This window comes from Neovison vison, chromosome 1 (genome assembly GCF_020171115.1).
Source record: "Neovison vison isolate M4711 chromosome 1, ASM_NN_V1, whole genome shotgun sequence".
Taxonomy (NCBI): domain Eukaryota; kingdom Metazoa; phylum Chordata; class Mammalia; order Carnivora; family Mustelidae; genus Neogale; species Neogale vison.
Genome location: NC_058091.1, coordinates 76,013,337 through 76,035,240, shown reverse-complemented (window position 1 = coordinate 76,035,240; position 21,904 = coordinate 76,013,337). Strand labels below are relative to the sequence as shown.

The window sequence follows — 21,904 nt, the reverse complement described above, 5'->3', positions numbered from 1 at the left end:
AGCTTAAAGCAGCAATTCATTAACTATCTCTCAAGGTGCTGTGGGTTGCCTGCGCTCAGGGAGGTGGTTCTGACTTGCAGAGCTCAGCCAGGTGTTGGTTGGGCTGGAGGCTGTTGTCTCTGGACTGGGCATCCAAGATGGCTCTTCTGCACAGGGAATGGATGATGCTAAGGGCCACTGGAGGCTCCCGTGGGAGACAAATCAGAATGCCTACTCACAGCCTCTCAGGGTGCCTTTGGTTTCTCATAGTATGGTAGCTTAGTTGGGAGGGGGCAAGGATCCTGGGAGAGAGTGCCTTCCTAAAGACCCAAGAAGAAGCTCTAAGGCTTTTATGACTTTTTATGATGCAGGTTCATGGGCTGAAGAATTAAGATTCCACATCATGCTGGAGAGAGTGGCAAGATCTCATTGTAGAAGAGCACTGTGGGATGAGGAAGGTCATTGCAATCATATTTGCAAAATAATATCTGCTATAGACTTACTGTTATATAGTATCTGCTCTAAGGTTGGGAGGAGGGTGATATGAGTTAGTCACCCTAGGCAAATATTTAGAACAGCACCTGGCATATCTTGAGCTCTCAATAAGTATTGGATATTAATATTGTCCTCCAGAACCTGGAGTGGGCTGCTTTATGTCCTGATCTCTTGATCCTCTCTGTTATTTATGACTGAATTTTTTTCCAATATTTCAAAATTACCATATTTTCAACCTCTACCTACTCTTGCAGATAGGTGGAAAGAAACATTTACTGATTTCTCAGGCTTGAGTAGGTATGTAAGTATTCACTTTATTGATATTTTTCATAATTTATAGTTGTGGAATTTCTTTCTGTTAAGCAGCAGCTTTCCACATGTTGAATCCCAGTACACTTCTTCTGTGCCCTTTCACCAATATTCCATCACCTTTCCCTGTGAGGACTGCTTATGGTGTGTGGAATCTCTAGTCAATAATGGGTCAATTCCAGTGGTGTATAAAATTTTACATAAGTGATGGAAAGATGATGATATTTTAAAAAATTAAGACAGCTCTCGGACCAAAGCATAGCATTTTTATCTCGAACTTCACAGTGCTGGAAAATGGACTCAACTTAATATGCAAAATCTTATTCTTAGAGCAAAAGTGCTGTAAAGTAATAATAATAATAAAGATAAACAATGTCATTGAAGTACAGTTTTATTGGTATTATATAGAGAGGGAAATTAAGTTTTCTTTTTCTTGCACTGTGCTAGTTAAGTAAGATTTAGAAGCTAGCAGAATCCTTTGCTCATAGCAAATACTAAAAGAAATATGTGTTTATGAAGATGATTCATTGATATATTTTTAATTTCACATTTTGATGACTTCCAACACACCTCATTACTAATATTCAGAATAACCTATTTTCACTCTTTAAGTGAGTGACTCTAATCATTGTTCTACAGATGAACATTACTGGAATTAGATGAAAAATCAGGCAAAATCATGGAAGTCACAAGGGAAAATAACCCATGCATTAAATACTTTAATAGGATCTCACCAAGATGTGGGAAAGAACATTTAAAAATATGTTTCCCTCTGAATTGATTAGTATTACTTTTGTTCACTTGGAATCTCATTAATAAAAACTCAAGGTGTTAAGTTACATCAGTAACTCTCTGCCAAAAGCAAGAAGTTCATCACAACTGAGAAATTAAAGTATAGTCACAAGGTGGAGGACATTGCCTCAAACACCTTTCAGCCCCTTGTGAATGTCAGATAATTGACATGGGCCTCAGTTTGCAGATGGATAGCATAATTTTATTTTTACCAGGCTTCTTTAAAGATGAACTAGTAATTAAAGTAAATGACAGAACCCACCAATGGTCAAAGATGTGGAAGTGTGCCCCACAAACAATTACAAGTCAGCTCAGTGACATACCTAGAGGCTGGCTCACAGGCATGTAGAACAAGCGAGACAGAAAACATCTGACAGAAACCAAACTAAGACAGAAAAATGCACCTTAAAATAACTGGGTGTCTTAACACAGAAGCTCATTTTCCAGCCTTGGACAACAGAATATTAGGGTGGTTGCCTTGGATTCCAAGAAAAAGGAATATGGTAGATCAAGTTTTCCTGTGGAAATCATCTCTTTCCTTAGTTATAAATATGAAATGAGAACATTTTAAAATAATGCTTTAGAATTTTGAACCTGTGGAGACAAAGTCCCATAAAACCTTCAAATCTAAGCTTATTGTAAATTATTTTATTTACTCACAGAGTACTTTCATCTAGAATTTTTAGCATAGGAAAGAAAACCATGATTGACAAAACTAAAGATACAGAAATCCACAAACTGGGATGCATATGTATGAAAAACTGGGCCACAAGTTTGGAGTTTTATTTCTTTCCTTTAATGTTTTATGGTTTTTTTCCCCCATTGTCCAATGAGTTCTTTTGTAATATTAAAACTATAAGAAAAGACATTAAACTGTGTGATCTTATGCAGTCTTCCTTAAGGACAATTCACTTACCATGACTTTCATTGAACCTCTCACCTCAAACATCTGTCCATATGAACTTTATATGTATTGTTGAAAAATACCCAGACATTAGTTATGTATATATTTATTTATGATTTGTTCTTGGCTACTAGAGATATAAGGTAGTTTTATAGGGATGCCTGAGTGGCTCATTTGGTTAAGCATCTGCCTTTGACTCAGGTCATGATCCCGGGGTCCTGGGACCCAGTTGTGTTGGGCTCACTACTCAGTGGGGAGTCTGCTTCACCCTCTCTCTCAAAGAAATAAATAAAATCTTTTTTAAAAAGACAGCTTTATAAAAATTAAACAATGTGACATACTATAATAAAAAATAAACTGAAAAACAACTAACTAAAGAACAGAAGTAAGTAGATGTAATAGGTGAACTGGGATTTATTACCTATAACATAATAGTCTTTCAGGGGAAAAAGAAGCAGGATAATAAATGTAAATAAAATTTTATTTTTATAATCAGCAGTAACATATGCTGTAACAAAAATTTAAACTTTGGTATGACAAAAAGAAGAGCAACATATGTTGCTCTTCTTTTTGTCATACCAAAGTTTAAATTTTTGAATTTTTCACATTAAAACACCAGAATCTAGAAACGTTTAAAATTGATTTTGACCATCATCCATTCTGCTATGGGAACCAATCATTTGGTTTTTTATATTTATGAGGATTATTGAATAGCCCAATAGAATATATATATATATATTTTTTAAGATTTTATTCACTTATTTAGCAGAGAGAGACACAGCAAAAGAGGGAACACAAGCAGGGAGAGTGGGAGAGAAAGAAGCAGGTTTCCCGCCAAGCAGTGAGCCCCATGTGGGGCTATACCTGGGATTCTGACCTGAGCAAAAGGCAGAAGCTTAATGACTGAGCCACCTAGGCGCCCCTGGCCCAAAAGAATATATCTTAATAAAGACATTGCAAGTTTTAGGATGTTTGAGAATGGGATTAGCTCTGTTCTTTTATCTCAGATTGGGCTAGGGATTTGTGCTGACCTCTGGAACTAGAGTGAGCCCACCCAGAACACTTATGGAGATTCAGAGATCTTGGACATAGCTACAGTTTGAACCACTTATATGTTCAAAATATTCCTCCTTAAAGAATAGTTTAAAATTGGGTTACATTTAACTGGTAGATATAAATACACATACTGCTAAACATATATATTTGCCTATATACCAAATATATGTGGTGAAAATGGCATAAAATATCAAAATCAGTTGCACAAAGCATTCTGAACTACTTAAGAATCCTCTCTGAATATTGAATATTTATTTTCTGTATGGATAAATATATCTGATTTTGAATTTCATGAAAATCTCCACCTTATATGTCATCAATCTAAAAGTTCATCTCTCTAGAGTATAACATGTTCTCACTTAAACGTACAGGGACAAACAACAAAAGACCATTCCTGTTTATTTGAATGATTAGTAAGCTTTGTGAATTGTCTTCACGAATTTCATATCTGGCTAACATAAACAGCCAGCAAATTCTTGCCAACATTATTTTCATTTTCTTTCACAATGGGGCTTCTTTAGATACATTACAGGGTTTAAGGAAAGTGTCAGGAAAAGGCAATCTGTAGCCAAAACAATGTGGAAAAGGGGGAGAAAGAAAGAGGTTTATGATGCTTCTCCCCAACTTCTGTATTCATCACACTCCTGGTCTGCTTGCACTGATGCTACTACTGTCCTTTTCTTATTAAATAGGCAATGCTTATTAACTATCTGGAAGCAGCAGAATGTAAAATTTCCAAAGCTAAAATGACAGCACAAATGCCTTCACATTGGTCATTATATCTCTGTGCCCCCAAAACAGTCAGAGTCTCTTAAGTCATTAAAAGTGCAAACATGGGGGGCGCCTGGGTGGCTCAGTGGGTTAAGCCGCTGCCTTCGGCTCAGGTCGTGATCTCAGGGTCCTGGGATCGAGTCCCGCATCGGGCTCTCTGCTCGGCAGGGAGCCTGCTTCCCTCTCTCTCTCTGCCTGCCTCTCCATCTACTTGTGATTTCTCTCTGTCAAATAAATAAATAAAATCTTTAAAAAAAAAAAAAGTGCAAACATGGTATTGAGATTATTTCAAGGCTATGTGGGTAATTTTCCAAATCGAATATATTCCTTAAATGTATGGCTTCATAAGTTAAATATGGCTCACTGCTTTACTCATATGATAACATTTTTATTTAAAAATGAATTAAAAATAAGTTCTGCGGGCTTAGCAGTCATCTTGAGCTCATATGCCGAATAGAGTAAATGTTGCATGGAGGAAAAGGGCATTACTACTTGTTTCCATCATTCTACCTGGTTTATTTAAAATTGGATCCAGCCAGTACTGTGTCTGTTAAGAAAGTCATAAACCTTTCACAAATGTATTGTCACCAAAAGACAAAAACTATGATCTGGAACAAACCAATGATCCTTCAAGACTGACTCTGACAAGTTTACTGTGGGAATCTTCAAAGGTAGATATAGCATACTCTCCAAAGTAAGGATGACTGAAAAAGAAAGAAGAAAAAAAATTACTGTGTGGGAAAATTTCTTCCAGACCTTAAAAAATCAGTATAATCTTTGAACTATGAGCACTGATTACTCCTTACTGCCCTCTTCTTAATTGGGCAACTTTGTAATTTGTTTGCTTCTGATGACTTCACAGAGCAGAAAATTTTGTTATTTTGGTGCCTTATTCAACTCACACATTTCTTTAATTTTCTCGTGCTTTAATAACTACATTAATTCGTGCATTCAGCTGTATCTTGATCTGTGGTACTATAAACAAGAGGGGGAAATAAAAACTAGAAAATTATACAACCTAAAACCTGGCAGCTCTGACAAGTGTTTAGAAAATAGCTATTAGCTCCAGGAGCACACTTCTGGTCATGAGGGTTAGTACCTTGAGGTGAGGAGTAAAGAAGTGACCCTGTATTAGCTCTGACATGTCTGGTAGGAGATAAGCTATTTTGACAGAATATAAATGTGAAATATAATTGAGAACCTGCCAAGAAATATAAAATTCACTAACAAATGTTTGCTTATGCTAGTTTGTTGGTAAATCTGGAATATGCTAGATTACTATGTGTGCTTAGTAAATTTAATATCATATAGGAAATAGACTTTGGATTACAAATGTACAATTTTTATCTCTACCATTTGAAAGTAATATCTATCTACAAAACCACCACCACCACCACAAAACTAAATAAAAAGGGAGAAATAAAGAATTAATTATGTATATGGTGCTAGAGAACAGTGTTTTTCTGAGCCAGAGTTATATATAATAAAACGGGAGTTTCTGGAAAATACTGATATGGATCATAACAATGGCCCACGGGGCATTCATAACAAAAGGAATATCGTGAAAAGAGGCTCACTTAAACATGAAAGGCAATTTGAGAGAAAAAAACAATGAGAAATATGTCAGAGGTTGAAGCATAAAAATTAATATATTTATTCAAATGTGTATTGATAGAACTCTATAGGGAAGGCCCTGCAGTTAGGAACTTATTAGAAAAATGTCTTTTAAAAAACATCAGAGAAGGGGAGCCTGGGTGGCTCAGTGGGTTAAGCCTCTGCCTCCAGCTCAGGTCGTGATCTCAGGCTCTGATTGAGCCCCGCATCGGGCTCTCTGCTCAGCTGGGAGCCTGCTTCCCCCTCTCTCTCTGCCTGCCTCTCTGCCTACTTGTGATCTCTGTCAAATAAATAAATTAAAATCTTTAAAAATAAAAAAAATCAGAGAATATTGTAGAAAGAAGAAATAAAGCATTTTGGTCACAAATGTTCTGACTACAATATGTATACTCTAATTCACAGAAATTAAATTAATTCACAGAAATTAAATAAAAAATGTAAACTGAAATTCAAATACAGGGCTACAAATATGATCCAAAACAAATATCCAAGACTGACCAGAATGGGTTATGGTTATTGAATGACAATGGAATGCTTATTCCCCAAAACACCTTAATAGAGAAAAGTAAGAGTATATGTCACAAATATATAAGGGAAAACAATAATCCTACTGTGAGAGAATAATGGATAGCATTTTACTGGGAACAAATGGCAAGTGCAAGAATAAGAGTGAGAGTGAGAGAGGGAAAGAGAGTAATGACCCAATGATAGAAGTATTCTGAAACCTTCTGGTTGGATCATTAGGGTCTCCTAAAACCAGTTATGAGACCAAATATCTTCACTCCAACAGACTTTCATTATCTACTATGATTTATATCCTGACAGAACCTAGTAAATTCTCTACTTACCTTCCTGATGAAAAGGAGGAGGGAAGAAAAGGCAGTAAGGAATTATCTGCACTCAATTCTGACCACCCAAGAAGAATCAATTGACAGTAAAATGGAAGCAAGAAAATTCTCTGTGGATGTGATATTATTACCTTAATGTTTATAGAAGTCATAGAAAAAACACTTGATTTAGTCACAAATGTGTCCTTTGCTCTTTAAAAAGTCTCTGCTAAAGGATAAATATAAGCCAACAGCCAAAACTCTTATAAAAAATATTGCTTAGAAAGAAACTAAATGCTCCCCAGAACAAAATACTGATCATATGAAGATAAGCTTGATCAATAATACTAGGGAGAGCTAATTAAGTGGTTAAATGAATCTGGATGGAGAAATATCTCTAAGAGCTCTCACTGAAAAGGAATGCATAGAAAAGATGGGAAGTCCCTCATTTATTATTAAGTAGAGCAAGCTGAGGCATTTGAAAAATAAGTAGAATAATAAAAATGATTTTTATTATATTGAAAACAAAATACATATAAGACAGAATCTGCTATTAATATAGTTGACAAAATGCTGTCAGATGACATGAAAAATAGAGAGATTTCCAGTTGCTTTCTTATTCTTTTCTTTGTCATGGACTGGTGTGAGGAGAGAAAACATTGGTAAGAGAGAATTGAACCTTAAGTGGAAAAAAAATGAGTACCTAGCAACTCTACATGGATTCAAATGTCTTGCTTAATAAAAATTGCATCCCAGAGTAATGAAAAAGTTTGTAAATAAGATTGCTGAGATGTTATCAGTCATATTTGGGGAATATAAAAATATAGGCATTGGAAGACTGGAAACAGGCAAATTATGTACTGATTTTCAAAAGCTATAAAAAGATTTCTGAAGGGAAAAAAGACAAAGTTCTTTAGAGTAGGAGTAAAAACATAACAAGTGCTATTAAACCCAGCATTTTTAACACCTAATGGAGATGGCGATTACTAAGACTCGAAATAGGGCTAGAAAAGAAAGAGTCCATGGAAATAATTAAGTATATATTATGTATTTTTAAAAAATAGAAATAAGTCAAAGAAATACCCTTAATAACAAAAGCAGGAGAGGAAAACTTGGAGAGAATATAAACTCACTAAATTAAGAGACCCACAGATTTTTCTACATATACTGTTGATGGCCATTGAGTCCTTAGAGAGAGTGATGACAATGACAACCCCACAAGGCAATACTTACCGCAACAATAATGATCATGATGATAGGGTCAATGATCCATAGACTCCTGAGGGCAGGAACTAGTTTTGTTTTGTGCATTGGTGTGGTCCAGTACCCACGACCTAGTGGGACTTCGATATGTTTGAGCTAAATTGAATAATAACAATAATTCTGCATACAATAATCTAAACAGTTTACAATGCTTTATTTCACTTCTTCATCGCAACAAGCTTACAAGATCTAGATAATATTATTACTCCTTATATTATAGATGAACAAATAAGGCTTAGGAAGGTCCTAGCCAAGGTCACCCTAATAAGTGGGGAAGTTCTAATTCAAATCCAAGGCTCTCTGATTCAAAGCCTTAAGCACTTAACGATTGTTATTATATTTCTTATGTGACAATGAGCAACTTTCCATCCTGACTGAAGCCTGATTCTGTGGCAGCTGAGACAGTTTTCTTTGTTCCATGGAAGTTCTAAGAAAAAAGAGTGAATGGCAGGAAGTCCAAGCAGAAGTATCAGAAAAGCTGAAAATTCTAAGGAACAAAATGAATAAACTGACAAGTTCAAAGGAATTCAGAATCAAGGAGCTGGATGCAGAATAAGGGCTAGGGGAAGCAGGTAGAAAAATGTCAATATAAATAAATAGTCACAGAGTATCAAGGCACTCGGTGTCACTATGACAACAATGTAGTACCAGATCTTCATTTGACCCCAGCACTTTATTTGGAGCATAATGCATCTCCAGCTGAAAAAATTAAATTAAGTTCAACTAATTTAATAAAATGACTGAACTTATTAAAGGGATTTTTCTCTTTTTAAATATATTCCTGGTTTTATTTTAAGAAACTCTGCTTCTCCAAGAGAATAGCATTGCATCTAACTATACAGGAAGATAAATCAGGTTTCATGGTAGGCAGTGAAAAAAAAAAGGGTTAGGTCTTAAATTGTGGTGTTTAGGTTTGTTTGGGGGGAGAATTGGTTTTGTTTTCATCTAGTTATATTCAACATATTTATCTCTGCTTTATATAAAGAAATAGAAGGAGGGAAAAAACTGTGATGCATGACACAGTGAACATATAAAATAATAACAATAGTGTACATTATGGAATGCTTCCTGTTGAAATACAAACTTTTGAAGCATATTTATTACTCATATCAATCCTATGATACTGTGATTCCTGTTACACAGATAAGGACACTGGGGCTCAGGTATACTAAATTCCTTGATTCTGATCATAGCTATTAAGTACAGGAGCAAACTTTCAAATTCAGAGAATTCTTTCTCTTAATCATGATAATAAACTGACATTAAGTTTGGTTTTTCCTAAGAAAGTCTGGAAGAATAGCCTCAATATAAAATATGGGGTATGGAGTGTCTGGTTTAACAGAGATCACAAGGAAAAGCCTCAGACTCTTTTACTTGACAGCCAGCCCAAAATGAGTCAACAATGTGCTTAAGATTTCAAATAAAGACAAAATAGGCTGGAGCTGAATTAAAAGATCTTGGAATTTCAAACAATGGTGGTGGTTACAGCTCACCTCTCCGCATTTGAAGTATCATGGTCACTTCTGGACATCATGAGTCAGGTGAAACTTTAGGAAATGGAAATGCATCTAAAAACGGTGAAGCTGAAGAGACTGTAGAGCCGTTATGCATGAAGAATCATATCCTTCAGCTGAGTTGACTCAGGATATTAGGGTGGTTATTCTTAAAAATCAGAAAGACGTTCACATAGGAGAGGTATAAGGTTTACTCTGTGTAGTTCTAGAGGTAGGAGGCAAAATTTTACTCTGAATAAGAAATAATTCTGATAATCAAATCCGTTCTAAAATATAAAGGAAGTGAGCATTCCGTTTATGTAACGACTCAAGAGGCTGTCTGGTCACTTGTCAGAGAGGCCATAAGGAGGATGGGTAAGTGGCCTTGAATAGTACATATCTCCGAGAAACCTCACCATTTGCACATCTACCAACTTTAAAATTGGCTTGGACAAAGTCCCGCTGTTCCTGAGGCCCAAATGCACTGTCCTCAAGTCATTCTCCTGAATATGTCCTTTCTGTCAATGTAATTTTGTTCCCAGGAGAATGTGCACCTGACCCTGACACGTTCCCAGCTCTTTTAAACGTCTGCTTTGTGAACCCCTTTTATTACTATAATGATTCTAACTTCGAGAGATTGAGATGTAATCTATATAACTACTGAAACTGAGAGCTCTAAATTAAGCTAAAACCTCTTGGTTTCCCTTTAAAAAACAGACCATAGTTCTGAATAGAGCCATAAGCACAGTTGGGAGTTACTCAACCAGAGGTAGCTCTTTGATTGATAAATCAATTTGCAGGAATATATTAAATGATTAATGAATCTGTCATATCAACTAGGACACTTGCTAATTGTTTTCAAGGTTCCAATAAATGTAATGGCAATTAATTACACCTGCTACAATCCACTTCCTGCTTGCAGCTGACGTGGAAGTTTAACTTTCATTTTTCACTGGTGAAAAGCCTTTTGTCTATTCTTGGTCTTTCTCTACACCTGCCTGATATAGGAAAACAATATTTGTGTTAGGCAAAATTCTGCTTATTAATGGCTATACATTTAAAGCCCTTAGAGTCCTCCCTACAAACGAAAAGTGAGAAGTTTTGCAAGCCGCCCAGAGAAGAAAGTGGTGTACTTACAAATCTAATTTTCATCTGAGTGTAGTATATTGTGGTTCCCTGAGGCAGGCCTTGATATCACAAAAGCAATTTCTGGCAGATTGGAAAGATTATTCCCTTCTGAGTTTCCAGCATCTGACAGGAGATCAGAGTGGAGGTCCTACTCTCCGGGGACTAGCAGCTTCATGAAGCAGATGGGACCTGACAGGCTATTTCCAAGAAACGGAGGCTTTGAAGCAGGAAGCAGGTATGCCTGACTGAGTAATGGGAGGCTCCTCATTTAAACTGGGAGAGCCAGAGCCCAGTGGTGGCAGGAAGCATTTATTCATGTCCGGGGAGCATTGCCAGCCGTTGCAGGAACCCTGAGAAGACAGAATGATTCAGAACGCTGAGCACCCAGGCTACAGAATTCATTAGGCAATTTAACCCTATTAATGCCATCCACTTCCTACAAGTGCTGTGAAAAAGTGGATTTCATTCCATTACACTTTGTGTCTCCAACCCCAGGGCCCTCTAGAGGACATTTTCTGTTTTCTCTTCTACCCAGATCACATTTGCTACTTTCCTCAATTTGTAGCTGCTAAAAATGAGAATCAGCTGTACTCTCCCTCCATACCCAGAATAAGGCACAGTAAGGTTTGGGGGAGGGGGACAAACGGGGATGTTCACCCACTTCTGGGAGGAACGAGGTAGGATGGGAAATGAAAGGGGAGAGGGCTGCTCCATCATCTCGTGGCCCACCGTCACTCTGCCCTGCTCTTCACACCTCCTCCTTTCCCTTCCCCATGATGCCAGAGTCAGAGGCTCCTCTTGAGCTCTGATCACCTTCTGTTACTGTGAGACTTACCCCTTCCACCCCCTCCCCCCCACCCCCGTACCTACCTATCACTCTCTAGGCAGATTTAGAAATAATCCTCAGGGAGCCTGGGATCGTTGTGACATGTAATAACTGAATTATCCTTTTTAACGTCTTATTAAGATATAATTTACATACCATAAAATTCATCCTTTTAAAGGGTACCAATCAGTGATTTTGAGTGTAATCACAGTTGAACAGCCATCACCACAATCTTCACTTAAAATATTTCACTTTAAAAGGAAGCCCTGTGCCCACTAGCAGTCACTCCTGGTCTCTGTCTCCCCCAGGTCCTGGAAACCATAAATCCACTTTCTATAGATTTGCCTATTCTAGACATCTCATATAAGTACCATCATGTAATATGTGATCTTTTGTGACCGAGTCCTTTCACTTAGCATGTTGTAGCATGCATCACTCATTTTTTTTTTTTGCCAGTTATTTTCCATTGCATGAATATGCCACATTTTGTTTACCAGTTCATCAGTGGATGGACATTTGGATGTTCTCACTTTTTGGCTGCAATGAGCGATGCAGCTATGAACATTTGTGCAACAACTCTTTATTCATTATCTTGTAAGTACTGTGAGAGGATCACAAACTTTGCAACTACACAGTTGAGCACTTCAACTGTGTGGTTTTGTGCATATATTTTAGCTTCTCTTAACTTCTGTTTCCTCTGCAAGCTGTCTTGGCAGAATGTAAATGCTCAAAAGTGTTGCTTATGCAGGAAACTCAAAAAACTTTCAAACATTGTATCTTATGTCTGTCTTCACAGCTATTTTACAAGATGGCTGGTTGGCAAATGCAGTATTTCTGAGTCAGTTTAAATGATCTAAACTTTCCAGGTAAAAATCTGAGGAATAAGAATTAATAAAGTGCAATCCATAACTTGTTAATAAACAATAAAATAAAATCCATAATTTGTTAATAAAGTAAAAATTCAGTTTAACACATCACTTTTGACAAATGGAAGTGACCAACTAGTAAAGAAGATTTAAATAATACATATGAGTTTAATGTAATTTTATTGAGTATTTTTGTGTGCTAATTTATCAACATAGAAGGAAAAATGAGAAATGGTGATACCCTCTGTCATCTCTTATTAGTCAAAGAGACTATTTTTTCCAATAGCATTCTTAGCATAAGTTGCTAATTTCCATTTTGTGTAAAAATCAATTTTTATGTAAGTCTTCATCTCAACCCATTCCATAAAACTGGGATTTACTATATTCAAGTGCTGACAATGGTTTAGACTTTAATAGAATATATAGAGAGCATTTCTCTCTTTTTTTCTGACTATGGTACATTAAGTCTCCAGAGGGAGCAAATGTTTAGCAACATGTTACTTATCACTTCGTGACTGTATTGGAATCTAACTCAGAAATGTCTTTTTGAAAAAACAAAAAAAAAAAAGAAAAAGACAAAACAAAATCTTCTTACCAGGCAGCAATTAGCCAATCACACCTTTAAAGACAATCTGTAAACAAATAGTTTTCTTTATTTATGGTCTTCCTACTTGGAAAAGATCAGCCAATGAGGACTCTTACTACTTTTCCAAGGGCATAACCACTATTTTATTTATTTATTTTTTACCCTAAAGCTTTCTCTTCCTAGAAAGTAAACACCATAGTTCACCTATAAAGTAGATATTTCTGTTCAATAAATCTATCCTGCTAATCAAGAGAAATAGGGAAATTTGTGTGCACAAGCATAGTATTAATGATGGGACTTATTTCTGCTCGTTCATATTGTAATGAAATTTTTCCCCTATGGTTCATTCATCACTTTAAAAAATTAAGCCAATTTAGAAATATAATTTGAATGTATAATTGAATTTGTCAGTTGATCTCAGCCTTTACAAGTTAATCAAATAACACGGACTTAAGGAAGTTTCCCACACATGCTCTCATTTATGGGCAGCCAATCATCCCCTAAAGAGAATGTCAGGTTCTTTCAGGATTTTTTGTTGATTAGATCCTCATTCTTTCTTTAGAGGATTGAATCATTTTTTTTCCTAGCAATCAAGATTCATGCTATCAGTCAAACTGAAAGGAAGAAAATGGCATAATTTTAGCTAAAATATTAGAAATGACAAATAAGTGAAATATGTTAACTGGAGTGGAAAAGAAATGTGTAATTAAGCAGCACAAGGACCATATGTCAGATTCTTCTATAGTAATAGATGGGAGGAGAGTTTAGACTTTTTGCAAAGACCAATGTAGCTGTCGGGACATTTTAGTCTTCTTTATGATTCACTGGACTCATTGGGGACATCTCACCTCAACCAACAATTGACAAATTAGTTTGTTTTCTTTTTTTGTTTGTTTGTTTTTCATTAAATATAGGAAGGTAGATCAATTAATTGAAAGCTATGGCAAATTCAATGAAACAAATTATAATAGAAAAAAAGATACATGTGTTCTTTAGATGATTTCAATGCATGCAAAAATAGGCTTTTAGGAATCTTGAGATATTTGAATGGTACCTTTCAAATACTCCTCAGCCCTGTGTCAAGCATATTTTGAAAATTTTAGTGGAATATGTGTCACACTTAAAATAGCTTCTCCTTCACGGTGTTCCAGTGGTGCTCTAGGCATAGAGCCCTTTTTAGATTTTTCTCCACAAAGCTGGAAGGTTGGATATTCCGATTGTGAAGTAGGTGTCGTAGTCCTGCACTATACAGGGAGAGAAGCACCTCGGCAACAGAGACCTCAGCTCCCCAAAGCCCAGATAAACCTAGGAGCGAGATCGTTCCATTTGGAGAAAAGAATGACAGGACCTATAAGCTTTAATCTGAGAATATTTCTAAACTCCTGTGGAGACATAATTAAATCTAGGTCCCAGTATTGGAACATGTGTTCTTTATCCTCCTCAATTTAGTTAGTGGGGTTGCCAACATTTTTATGTTTTGAAACACTCACTACCATTTTGATCATAGAATCAATATCATTAACTCATTTTATGCATAGAAGTGTGCAGTGTAAGAACAATGAAGTGAACCTCCTTCTACATTTGGCATTTCTGAAACTGATCATTTCAATGCTAGCATGGTTCCAGTCGGGGAGGTAGGAAGGACTTTTAACCCTGATACTTACTCACTTTCACTTATGTCGTGGAAATATGAAAAGTTAGAGTCCCTCAGACATTTCACCTAATTCACTCTCTGATGCAGAGTGTACATGGAAAGATTAAGGATATTGAGAACCTATTAGGTGCCAAATTTTACTTATGAATTATAAAGATACTTCACACATATTACACAGTATGGTTAATTCCCTTGCATTATTAACATTTCTCTCTTCACTGAATCCTTCAAACTACTGCTCATCCCTGCTTTCCCTTGACAGAAAATAAAGGATAAGATTTACCATCATAACGACTTTTAAGTGTACAGTTCAGAAGTATTAAGTACATTCGCATCAGTGTGCAGCCAATCTCCAGAACTCCTTTCATCTTTAAACCTGAAACTCTATACCCGGTAAACAACTCCCCATTTCCCCCCCCTAAGCAGCCCCTGGCAACTGCCATTCTATTTTCTCTCTCTATGAATTTGACTTCTCCAAATACCTCATAAGTGGAATCATTTAGTGTTTGTCTATTTGTGTGTCTTGCTTGCTTCATTTCGCATCATGTCCTCAAAGTTCACCAAGTTGTAGTGTATGTCAGAGTTTCTTTTGAAAACTGAATAAGATTCCTTTGTATGTATATACCACATTTTGTTCATCCATTTCATGTTGATAGACACTGGGGCTTCTTCCTCCTTTTGACTAGTGTGAATAATGCTGCCATGAACATGGGTGTATGGATATCTAAGACTCTGCTTCCAGTTATTTTTAATATATGCCCAAAAGTGGAATTGCTAGATCACATGGTAATTCTATTTTTCATTTTTAAGGAGCCTCCAAACTGCCATAACAGCTGCACCATGTTATATTCCTACCAACAGCGCAGAAGGATTCCGGTTTATCCGCATCCTTATCAACACTGGTTATTTTCTGTCTTCTTGATAGCAGCCCTCCTAAGGGTTAATGGATGTGAAGCACCAGATCATTGTTAGACCTAATATTTTCGACAGTTTTCCAAAGTGTGGTTCGCAAATGCCATTTCATTAGGATCGCTTCGCAAATGTATTACAAACATTCAGATTCCTGAATCAAATCTCTGAAGATTGAGCAGGAGCAAGTTCCTCAGACCATTGTTTTGAGGATTTTTGGCATATAGCTTATTATATTGGATGGAGGTGATATGAAAGTGCCTCAAAGTAAGAAAGAAAACACCAGGCCAATCCTACAATATTGTGTAGAGTAGAATGCTTGCTATAAAAATTTTGCTTTTTATCTGTATAAACAGATTACATAGAAACAACTACCATTTTTCACCGCTAGATGTGTAATTTTTACAAATATAACTAAGTCCTTGAGCCACATGGTAACACTCTAGAGTGTGTTGCTGGATGTTATTATTATCATCACTGAAGTAACAGGAAACTATAAGCACTTTTATTATCCTTTGGGGGTGTGTGTGTGTGTGTGTGTATGTGTGTGTGTGTGACGTACATAATGATCTCTGACTTGCTGCTGCACTGGCAAAGATTTTTATTTTTATCCATTTCCCTTCTTTGGCGCAGTAAAAGTCAGGGTTGACATTTCAGATCTATTATGATTATTTGAGACCTTCACACTGAGTACTGTGCTAGGTAGGCACTGTTTATTTTCTAGAGTAGATGGTGTCTTAGACCTTAGTTATTTGGAAAGATCCTTGTTTATTATAAGAGAAGGCCTTAGAGACCAAAAATGAAATTGTGTCCAAAATGACAGTGGATAAGAACATGGGTCTAACAGGAATAAAATCAGTATTCACCGGTAGTGAGGAGTAAGTTAAAGGTGCTTGATGTCAAGACTTGAATTAAGAAGCTTTAGTGTATGCCAAAAAATTTTTAAAAATTTAAACTACTTATACCAATTTTTGCATCAGCACAATTACATTTATAAAGTCATGTACAAGCAGACCCTTTACTTCCAAAATACTGGGCATCTTTCCAATCCTAGTCTTCAGATTTATTGTGTTTCTATGGTTCTGTGCTGATACTTTTGTGCTTCTGAACCCTGTCTGCTTTCAGCAATTAATAAAAATGTTATGGGTTTTGATTTGCATCACTGCAGCATATGAACTAAATTACTTTTCATTGGCAGGTTTAAAGCAGAATAAAACTCTTTGTGATAAAGTTTCATACTGTTCAGATATGAGTTGCTGAACCATGGAATCCAATGAGTCAACACCAAGGCAGCCAGGAAGAGTGGCCGCCTTTTGTTCCATCTTGTATTATCCCAGCTAAGCAGTCTGCTGCTCTAGGACATTTTAAATGCTAAGCCCCTCTCTGGCTTTTGGAAATTGAAGTATTTTCTGACCAAGAGCAACACCAGAGCACAGCATGGGATGGCACCTCACCTTGTCTGCTGTGGCTTAATAATTGCAGTTGCCAATTAAGTGCAGAGAACTTTGCTCTCAGAAGTATTCAAAGAACAAATATTACAAGTTATTATATGCTTAGTAGAATATATTTCACGTCACCTCCACCCAAGTATAAATTCATAGTTATTTCTCCTTCTACTGACTACTCAGTGTTCCTTCCTTTCTTCATTGCTTCTCTCCTTTGTTCTATGTCAGTTCGCTGTAGGATAGCTTACACAGATAGTGTGCTCAACTACCTTTTACTATAGTGTAAAGGAATATATGTGTTTGTGTGTGTATAGGAGATTTTATCTCTTTTTCTATATATCATCTATCTTCTAGAATAAAAATGGAGTAGGTTTTATTTAGATTATAGTTGTAACATAGTTACAAAGATAGGAAGTAGTTCATTAATTATATAAGAATGAAGGATAAGGATATGTTTTATTTATATGCATACCCCCCTCGGTGTTTAGCACAGTTTGTGCATGTAATAAAGAAATAAACTCTAAATGCATGAATAGATTACGAAGAGTTGCTGGGTTTAAATATTCCCATTTGGTCCATAAACCCTTCCATAGATCTTGGTCTTAGCTTCCTTGTTCTTCTGGATAATCTACCCTAATTCTCCCAGTCCCAGTTTGAGCTACTCCCTTTTACTCACTGTTTTATTTTCTTAGGGTAGGGGGGGGTGTCTTATAAATTTGCGGTGGTCTTTTCTGCACCTGCCTCACCAACTCTGCTGCAGTTTCCGGGAATCTGTCAGGAATTCTGTCTTCTTTCTTCTCTCTGTAGCTTTTGACTAAGATCCTCTGCCGGTACCTGCATTTTTTTTTTTCAAATGCACCATTCCATTAAGTAGCTTTCTTGTGTGTCCAGGAGTGTCCTCCCATCTTCACTCCCAGACATACACCACTCTTTTTTTTTTTTAAAGATTTCATTTACTTTTATTGGACACAGAGAGAGAGAGACCACAAGTAGGCAGAGAGGCAGGCAGAGAGGGGGAAGCAGGCTCCCCGCTGAGCAGAGAGCCCGATGTGGGGCTCGATCCCAGGACCCTGAGACCATGACCTGGGCCAAAGGCAGAGGCTTAACCCACCGAGCCACCCAGGAGCCCTGACATACAACACTCTTAACTCACGATTTGGATACTGGAAAACCAGCTTCAGCTTTTAGCATTATACTATATTCGGAGGCTTACTTGGGTTTCATCATCCTAGAACATTTCTATGCCTTGTTCTATTTCTAGTTCTCTTTTAAAGAGAGGACTTCTAGTTTTTCTTATATTCTCCTGAATAGCATATACTAAGTTATTTTTCCTTTATTACCTAAATCTAGCTATTAATTTCCTTTCCAAGCTAGAGAATTCTAAGGGATACAATAGGGCTGTGTTCTGAAAGTTTAATCAGTTGTTTAAACCCCACATCACCTATCCAAAAGAAAACTAAGATGTAAGCTTCTTGAGAGCAGCTTACTGACTTTACTATTGCTATTGCTAGTCATCCACCTGCCTTTCTCCTAAGACACTGTCTTGAATCCCTCAGTTTACTTTGTGCCTCTATAACAGTATCAATAGAACAGTAGTAGTGTCTGTATAGGTATAGGCAGTGTCTACATAACAGTGTCTATAAAGTCCATATGAAATGAACATGTAGTATTAAGTTAATTGTGGTTGTTAAGTGAATATTAATAAATGGGTATCAGAATACTTTAAAAGCCTATTTAACCCACATGTGGGTGAACGATCATTCTAATGTATGAAATAGTATCTTATGATGTAACTTCCACTTATCAAAGGCATCCCTCATGAAAATTCTATAGAACTTCAAAATAGGGGTAAAAGAAACACATCTTTCTCTGCTACAATTTTCACACAATGAGAGTCTTCCTTCTCCAACACTCCTCTTATCTTTTGAGTGAGATAAAATAAATAAATAAATAAATAAATAAAATAAAATTAATAAAAAATAAAATTAATAAAAGTAAATAAATAAATAAAATTGAATAAATGAATAAATAAATAGATTAAATAAATAAATAAATAAATAAATAAAACTGCCTAAATTCTAGTTTATTTCTGGGAGTTCTAGACAAGAAGGGACCATTGGAACATGTTAGGGACCACATACAAAAGTAGGGAGTAGAGATTTAAGCTTTTGCAGGGAGATAGGGAATAAGATAGAGTTTGTGAAATGAGAAATAGGAGGGAAGTTAAGCACAGGGCTAAGACTGCGACAAAGAGCGGAGGACTTGATCATGAGGATGGAACGGAACAGGAGATATCTGAATGATCACTATGGGCCAACCACTGTAGGAAGAATGCTACCTGATTAGCTCATTTAGTTTTTACAAGACCCAAGCAAAGTGTACATTATTACTCCCCATTCCATAGATAAGGAGATTGGCACTCAAAAATTTTATTTTTCTGTAGTTCCACATAGTGGCACGAATGAGGACAAGTAAAACTGGTGAAATCTGAATAAGATTTGTAAATTGTATCAATATCAATATCCTGATATTAATATTTTACTATAGTTTTACAAGATGTTGCCTTCAGGAAAACTGTGAAAAGCGTACTCTAAATTTACAATTTTTATATCACAAATACCAGCCCTTTGTCATATATGTTTTGAATATTTTCATCTAGTTTTTCACTTGTCTTTACTTTTTGTTTGTGGTGTTTTGGGCTATGGGGAAAAAAAGACTTTGTGGAGCCAAAGGTATTAATCTTCTTTTTTTTTTTTTTTTTCCCTAGAATTTTGAGTCATAGAAAGTCTTTCCTTATAGTTATGTTAAAGAGCAATTTACTCCTGTTTTTCTTCTAGTACCTGTACTGTTTCATTTCTTACATTTAGATACTTAAATCCATTCTCAGGCTATATGCAAATTTGGTATCTCAGGAAAACTGCTGAGAGGTTTCAAGATGACATTTTTTTACTCATTAGTTAGGAAAGGTTTTCTTAGCACATTGATCTGCGCACAATTGTCCAATGCATGGTAAGCACCAGATAACTCGTGGTTTCATTATTGTTCCCACAGCCCTTGCACAGGAAAAGTGCAATTGGGAACAAACTTCCAGTGAAGAGTACAAGGGTAGTTCGTCCCATAGACTCATGGGGTATTTGCAGAACTATCTGTGTTATGATGTGGTTTTAAAGTCACATGAGTTTCTAATGCAGAAAAGTGTTTATCCACTGGCTCCTTTTAAAAAACCTTGAGGAATTTCTACACCAGAAGTGTGGGTTATACTATTTGTGGCTGTTTTCAGGCTTTGGCTTGGGAATATTTAGAAGAGTACAGTCGTACCAAAGTAGACAGACAATAATGCCGGGAGTCTTGTGAGCATCCAGTAAGTGTCTGGGTCCCCTCGGATGAGAAGTCAGCATTTTGCTAGATGTTTCTCACCCTAATTACTGATTTCTACTCTATTTATATTGTCACTCTATGTATAGCATTTACTTTAAAAATAAGTATTTTATATTTTTTGCCATCACTTCTAGATGTTGTAGAACAAGACTTAGTAGTTAGGGCAATAGATGCTGGCATTGCAGACAGCATTAAGCAAATTACCATTATTTAGATCATACCTCCCTCAGAAAAAAACATCAGTATAATGAGGTAGAGATAAGGGACTGAGCTGAACTGGGGAAAACACATCATAAATAAAAGCATAAAATACATTAAAGTGAATTTCAATTTCTAATGGATGATCTGGAAACTTCCAAGTTAAATGTCTGATTTTCTTTTCCAAATGAGTAGAGTTAAATATAATGAAAATAATTGTTATTTTGAAGTTTATATTGTATGGCTATGAAAGTTATTACATTAAGAATAATTTTATTTTTCTTTTAAACATTCAGTCTAACAGAATCTTAAATTTTCACTATCTTAAATTTTAAGAATATAGTAATGACTAATGATAAATTATTGAGGTCAAAACATTTCTATCATCAACTAGGACGATATAAGTCAAGCAGAGAGAGTCAATTATCATATGGTTTCACTTATTTGTGGAGCATAACAAATAGCATGGAAGACATGGGGAGTTAGAGAGGAGAAGGGAGTTGGGGGAAATTGGAAGGGGAGGTGAATCATGAGAGACTATGGACTCGGAAAAACAATCTGAGGGGTTTGAAGTGGCGGGGCAGGTGGGAAGTTGGGGTACCAGGTGGTGGGTATTATAGAGGGCACAGTTTGCATGGAGCACTGGGTGTGGTGAAAAATAATGATACTGTTTTTCTGAAAATAAATAAATTGGTAAAAAAAAAACTTTAAAAAGAAAAAAAAAAGATATCTTGTAAAGTTATTTCAATCATAAACAGAGTTAGCCCTTAAGAAGTCACCAATATGTTTGCACAATAGGAATTTAAGTTCCTTAGCCCTTGGTTTAATTTTTAACTTTTTATTAGTGTATTCCCAAAAGAAATCCAGTGTAGCAAACTCTTGCTTCTTTCATATTGTAGTATTTTTAGAAGCTGTTTAATCCAAGATAGTTTCTGCAACCATCACTCCATTTCTTATTAGCTGGGATGTAGAAGTAATGTATAAGAAATCATTTTAATTTTGCCTAAACTTGAAGCCACACAATGCCAAATCAGAAAGTTAAAGATAAAAGTAGTAAATTAGGAATGCCTGGATGGCTCAGTTGGTTAAGTGTCTGACTCTAGATTTCAACTCAGTTCATGATCTCAGGGTCATGGGATTGAGCCCAGTGTCAGGCTCAGTGCTCAACGTGGAGTCTGCCTGTCCTTCTCTCTCTACTCTCCACCCCACCTGCTTGCTTGCTTGCTCTTTCTCTCTAATAATTAGATAATATCTTTTAAAAAGTAGTAAATTAAATCATGCAAACTAATTAGTGTAGATTAAGAAACTCATAATAAAAAACTGAACCTCTTCCCACATAGTTGTTTTGACAATATATAGCTATGACTCTTAAAGTTATTGTAATTACAATAATAATCCCATAAAATACATT

The 21,904-nt window shown here is 36.1% G+C and overlaps 1 protein-coding gene and 1 long non-coding RNA gene across 3 annotated transcripts in view; one reads left to right on the top strand and one right to left on the bottom strand.

Moving 5' to 3' along the window:
• The window catches only part of NKAIN2 (sodium/potassium transporting ATPase interacting 2), a 999,851-nt gene that overhangs the window by 878,979 nt on the left and 98,968 nt on the right, over positions 1-21,904 (top strand). The window lies entirely within an intron of this gene.
• Positions 4,509-9,771, bottom strand: LOC122907027. Its single transcript, XR_006384671.1, has 3 exons — positions 9,504-9,771; positions 7,981-8,106; positions 4,509-5,010 (listed from the first exon to the last, which is right to left on the bottom strand). It is a non-coding gene; the product is annotated as an uncharacterized LOC122907027 (long non-coding RNA).